General features: G+C 40.6%; 1 long non-coding RNA gene across 1 annotated transcript; it reads right to left on the bottom strand.

Moving 5' to 3' along the window:
* Window positions 1-218: 218 nt before the first annotated feature.
* LOC138525834 (uncharacterized) lies at window positions 219-1223 on the bottom strand. Its single transcript, XR_011283448.1, has 3 exons — window positions 1104-1223; window positions 900-1010; window positions 219-419 (listed from the first exon to the last, which is right to left on the bottom strand). It is a non-coding gene; the product is annotated as an uncharacterized lncRNA (long non-coding RNA).
* Between the last annotated feature and the right edge of the window lie 5370 nt (window positions 1224-6593).

Genomic DNA, 6593 nt, shown 5'->3' with positions numbered 1-6593 from the left:
GGTGCCAGACAAGTATGTTTCCACCCTCTGCACAGTACAGCATCTGTGATTGTCTTGTTAAGAGACAACCCCAGATGGTTTGCAGACATCAATGGTGTTGGAGAAAATAGAAGAGGACCCAAAAAGTGGGGCCCTCCCGTCCCCTGCACACTGTTTACTGATGCCACATAGGGCCTTCAAATATATGGATATAGATATATAACAGCAGTTTGTTAGTTGAGCATATAACAATTTATTTGGCAAAGAGGAAAACAAAATTTGCCAAAAGGCACATTCTGTTGTACAAAGTAATTCGTGACGTTTAACATATTAAAACAAATTGCGAAGAAGCAATAAATGATGGAGAGGTGATGCTGTCCAATTGTGGAGTGGCCGACGCGTTTCGAGGGTAACCTCTTCTTCATAAGGGCCCAATTGAACTGTTGACAACATTTCAAGGAGACAAAAAGTAAAATCTTTTATTTTATTTCCATAACAGTCAAGGACTGACTGACAAGCTGTACATAACTCGGGATGCTAGCGAGATGGTGAAGAGCAGAATACTGGAGATCTAGTATGGTGAAAAGAGTGAACTAACAGATCAAAGAGAAACACTCTATACTAATAGCTAAACACATAACAAAGGAGATGTATTGTGTGAGATCCACCTACATGGTGGGATCTAGAAAATGGCGTGATGAAGAGTCAGACAGATCGAGATAAGCCAAAAGCGGTAGTGGGTTCTAAATAGCAAGGACCACCCTTGAATAGTGAAAAAGCTGAGTCAATATGGGGAGCGTGTTTAAGAAAAAACCATACCCCTCCTGTGGACGGAGAAAGAATAACTCCAAAAGAGCGCTACTGAATAAAATAAATAATACTTAAAATAAACCGGAATTGGTTTTAAAGAATGCACTCACTCGAGTTGCGGGACGAGTAGCCAAGGCAACAGGGGCATCCGTGTGGTCAACAAGTATTCGAAACAATTATACGATGCAGGGCATCTGCAAAGAGACACGTACTGCTGGCACCTAAGTGGGGACATATACATTTCTGTTATACTGGAGAAAAATAAACCTGGGGTCTCCCAACCGGGCAAAGGGACCCAAGTAGCGGTAGCTTACCTGTACAGTGCGGGGAACACTGTTAGTGGAAACTGAAACCGGCAGGCAGTGGCTCCGCGCGGTCGTAACCTAGGTAACGAGCTGTGCTGGGGACACGCCGTCAGACGTAGAAAGGAAACTAAATAATAAACATAGAAAAGGGCATAGAAGCCGGTGAGTGAGGAATATGGAGGCCATCATGCAATGGCGCATAGTGCAAGCGTACTCATAGGGACTGACCAGAGATCAGGATAAATAAGAAAAGTAGAGTTAATATGTTCCATAATGAAACATAAGAATTCTGGTGTTCACCATCGCAACGCATTTTATAATTTTGGTTCTAATGGAACAGAAATTTGTGAATAGTACAATAATCGTTACAGTCATGATAGATAACACAAATGGTACATGCAGTTTACTCTTAATAGTCCAAAACAAATCATGTAGAGTCATGAGGCTACTCATTATATAGTGAGACAAGTATAATTCAATGGCAAGGGGATAAAAGATTGCGATGTAGCCTATTACTCATACAAGGTTCGAACGAATGGAGAGATGGTTCAATTGGTCATTCGTGAACAGGTGCAAACATTTAAGTGAATATAGGCAAGTCAAACATAGGAAAATACAGTTCCCTTGAAGAAAACATCAAAGTCACAACACTTGTAATGACAAAGAAAAAAAATTTTTTTTAAGGTCCGGGATACTGACACTTGTGTATAGTAGTTGGCGATGTAACATGTGAGTTTCACAATTCACTATAGAAAGCAACTCAAAGAGAATTCATCATTCAGACCCTTAGGTTGCAAAGTGTCAAGTGTGTGGATCCAGTACTTCTCTCGCTGTGACAACAGGGATTGGTAATTGCCACCTCTGTGTGGACGTTTGACAATTTCTATGACTTGAAATTTAATTTGTGCAATCGTATGTTGGAATTCGATGAAGTGCCTTGCCACTGGGGATCTGAGATTCTTACATCTGATGGTGGATTTGTGTTCTGACCATCTTTCTTTGACGGGTCTTGTGGTTTGTCCTATGTATAATTTACCACAGGGACATTTCAATGAGTAGATGACACCTGCGGAGAGGCAGGTGGAAAAGTCTCTGATTTTGAATTTCTTCCCAGTTTGTGGGTGAGATATCGTTTCACCTTTTATAACATTGTTACAGTTCGTACAGTTCAAGCAGGGAAAGGTACCCTTCTTTATGGTACTCAGTACAAGTTGTTTGTCTTTAGGAGGTCTTTCCGCTCTCACTAGTTTATCTTTGAGATTATGTCCACGTTTAAAGGCCATCATTGGTGCTTTGGGAAATAATTTCAGGAGAGAGGGATCATTGTGTAGTATGGTCCAATTTTTACGCAGAGTTTTGCTGATTTGGAAACTCTGTCGTGAGTACTTTGAAATGTAGAGTAGCGGTGTGGACTTATCCTTGACTTTAGGGATGCGTAGTTGTTCCTTCGTGAAGGTCTCTGATCTGTTGCGGGCTTCTCCTGTGATAGTATCTGGATACCCCCTAGATCCAAATCGTTCAACTAGAAATGAACATTCTGAGTCAAGGCCTGCTGGGTCTGAGATAATTCTCTTCAATCTTAACATTTGACTGAATGGTAGGCTTTTGAGCATGGGTTTAGGATGGAAACTGCTGAAATGTAAAAGATTATTCACGTCTGTTGGTTTATGGTACACCGTGGTGTCGATGTGACCCTCTTTGATCTGTAAGCTCACATCCAAAAAATGTAATGAAGGGTCCCCTACTTCCATTGTGAATTTGATTGTGTTGTTCACTGAATTCAGATGTTCCAAAAAAAGATCCAATTCATCTCGTGTACCACACCAGATACCGAAGATATCATCTATATAACGTTTCCAGGTCAAGATTTTAAATGACCAAAATGGGTGATCCAACACGTTTTCTTTTTCAAATTTATACATGTAGGTGTTAGCATAAACCGGAGCCATGGCCGACCCCATTGAAGTACCTGATGATTGTACATAGTATTGGCCCTGAAATCTAAAGTAACTGTTGTGAAGAATTATTTCCAGTAATTCCACAATAAATTCTTTGTTCCCTCTTATATGTTCATGATTCAACAGGAGCCAGAGTACAGCATCAACCCCTTCGATGTGGGGAATAGAGGTGTAAAGGCTGCATACATCCATACTAAAGAGAATGCAGCTAGTGTCCAGGGCTATGATTTCTTGTAGACAGTTGAGGAAGTCTGTAGTGTCCTTCAGGTAGGTTGGTATTTCCTGGATTAGAGGTTGAAGTAAACGATCCACATAGATGGCCAATGGGTCAAATATGCTATCAGTTCCCGCAACTATTGGTCTGAGTGGCGGATTAATGTTGTCTTTATGAACCTTTGGTAAGCCATAGAACACAGGCGTGATTGGATATTTGTTTATAAGGAACTGACTTGTTTTTGAATCAATCCAGTTGTTTTCCAAAGCATTGTCAATAGCTTTCTGGATGATGGCTTTGATTCTAAGTAGTGGATCATTATCAAGTTTTGTGTAAGTAACGGTGTCGTTAAGTAGTTCCAGACATCTCCGTGTGTAGTAGGATGAATCCATGATCACGATTGCCCCACCCTTATCCGCAGGTTTGATAGTTAAATCTTCATCTTTAGCCAGCTGTTCAACATGTTCAAGTTGGCTATTCTTAATATTAACTGGTTTAGTGCTATGGTAATTAATTCTTTTGAGGTCATTAATGACACTCTTCTCGAAGAGATCCAAGATCGAATTTTGAATCTGAGGGTCGAAAGTACTCTTGGGGCGCATCTGTAGGATGTCATCCTCTAGGGCCTGTGATTCTGTATCCAAATCGGATTCGAAAAACATCTTCAATCTTAATTTCCTCAACAATCTGTGAAGACAGATTTTTTCTTCAAATAGTGATGTGTTGCAAGTAGGAACAAAGGAAAGACCACGGTTTAAGATATCAAGTTGGCCACTCGTCAGGTTTTTGCTTGATAGGTTGATGACTAGATTTTCACTTATTTGTATCTTCCTTTTTGTGTTTTTCTTGCCTCGTCGTGTTTTTCTTTTTCTTTTTGTCTGTCTCTCAGGCCTAAAAAAACACCTGTGGTACTAGCAACTGTCCCAGATTGAGATGGTGTAAGGTGGGGAATTGTGGTCCCAGGTGTTGGTACTTGCTGTGGAATTTGTTCTTGTGACTGGTCTTTCGGTATTGGTTCTCCCACACTGCTACTACTACTATCACTCCCTGAGTTGGAGTTGTTAAGATTATTAGCTCGACTTCTGCTGGCGTTTCTGTGATGGTAAAACTCCTGCCAGGTATACACGATATCGTTCAAATAATCGAACGTATCGCGTTTAAACTTACGAAGTTTCCTTTGTTCTATGTCTGCTTTGTAATTGCTCAATTTGGAATTGATATCTTCCAAAAGTTGTGTCAGATCCTCTTTTGACTTGAATTCTGAAAGCTGTATTGTCAGTGCTTCTATGTCTTTGTCGATGGATGTCAATGACTTGGAAAGTTCCTCAATCGTAAGTAAGATCAAGTCAAGTGAACACTTGTTCAGAATTTGATCCCATTTAGCAACAAATGCTTTGCTCTCGCTGCAGAGTGTAGGTCTCAAATATACCCTCAATCCTCTAGGGATTCTCTGTGATTTGTAATATTCCACTAGGGTACTGGCATGTAATTTCTGCGATATCTCGCGTCTAATGAGTTTTTCTAATTGAAAGATTATTTTGTCTGGGCTGACTTTACTCTGTAAAGATTGGTCTGTATCCTTGATGAGAGCTAATATGCGTTTAGCTTCTTCCGCATCAAATGCAAGTGTAGTTGCGTGTTTATCTGTGATCTCGTTGATGCGAGAAAATGACATATTTATAATGAACAAGGTTTATATCAGGGTGCTACCCACTTGGTACGTGCCACACTGGAAGACCAGTACATATGGAGAAAACAAAAATGCTGACAGTGGTGCACACCTGGTAACAATTGATATAGAAATTCAAATCATCATTATATGTACAGAAGAGCTGGTTTAAGAATTTAAAGGTGCGGGGGAGGAAAAAAGGCCTTGGCACAAAGCCTAAATCAGAAAAGAGAAAATAGAAGAGGACCCAAAAAGTGGGGCCCTCCCGTCCCCTGCACACTGTTTACTGATGCCACATAGGGCCTTCAAATATATGGATATAGATATATAACAGCAGTTTGTTAGTTGAGCATATAACAATTTATTTGGCAAAGAGGAAAACAAAATTTGCCAAAAGGCACATTCTGTTGTACAAAGTAATTCGTGACGTTTAACATATTAAAACAAATTGCGAAGAAGCAATAAATGATGGAGAGGTGATGCTGTCCAATTGTGGAGTGGCCGACGCGTTTCGAGGGTAACCTCTTCTTCATAAGGGCCCAATTGAACTGTTGACAACATTTCAAGGAGACAAAAAGTAAAATCTTTTATTTTATTTCCATAACAGTCAAGGACTGACTGACAAGCTGTACATAACTCGGGATGCTAGCGAGATGGTGAAGAGCAGAATACTGGAGATCTAGTATGGTGAAAAGAGTGAACTAACAGATCAAAGAGAAACACTCTATACTAATAGCTAAACACATAACAAAGGAGATGTATTGTGTGAGATCCACCTACATGGTGGGATCTAGAAAATGGCGTGATGAAGAGTCAGACAGATCGAGATAAGCCAAAAGCGGTAGTGGGTTCTAAATAGCAAGGACCACCCTTGAATAGTGAAAAAGCTGAGTCAATATGGGGAGCGTGTTTAAGAAAACCATGGAACCATGAAACTATTTGACTTACCCGAGGCATTCAACACCAACGAACATCAATTCGTGCTTGCTAGACTTGGTCAAGTTGGAATCATACATTGAGTGTTGGGTTGGACTAAATCCTTCCGAGCGGGCATAGTGCAAGTAGCAGCTAACGCCCTTTTCAATCTGACCTTATGAACACCACCTAGAGAGTATGTTAGGGGTCAGTACTGTTGCCCCCACTCTTCATTACCTGCATCTTCCACTGATAAATCCTCTGAACTCTTTTAGAAGGGAGTATTATCAATGCTCCCTGGACACTCAATTTTTGGTCAAACTGCATCCCACATCATAGGCTTCTACAACCAGCGTTCATGATTTCCTACTGGAGAATGATTTGTGGATGAAAAAGCATGAACAATCAAAACAGACATCACGGCAGTCAGCCCACCATCTAACGACCTGTTACCATAGGTTTCACCTAATGCAATTTCACCTACTCAGAAATCACCCATTTTATTTTCTTTGAATCGGTTAGGTAAGTAGGTACATTTAAAACCATGGATGGGGTTAGGTGAGGGGATAGGATAAAGAAGGGGGAAGTGGCGGGGAGTGGGGGTCTCCCGCTGCATAATAAATAAAATGGCAAGAAAAAGAAAAATCTATGATTTCTCCTTCAGGTGAAGTGGATTTGGTGAAATCACAGATATCCCTACCGACCGACCCTCAAACATTTGACAGCAGGTCTTTGTGAGAAAC

This window comes from Ambystoma mexicanum, chromosome 7p (assembly GCF_040938575.1).
Source record: "Ambystoma mexicanum isolate Mex_15411 chromosome 7p, UKY_AmexF1_1, whole genome shotgun sequence".
Classification (NCBI taxonomy): Eukaryota; Metazoa; Chordata; class Amphibia; order Caudata; family Ambystomatidae; genus Ambystoma; species Ambystoma mexicanum.
This window is presented reverse-complemented; position numbering and strand designations above follow the sequence as displayed.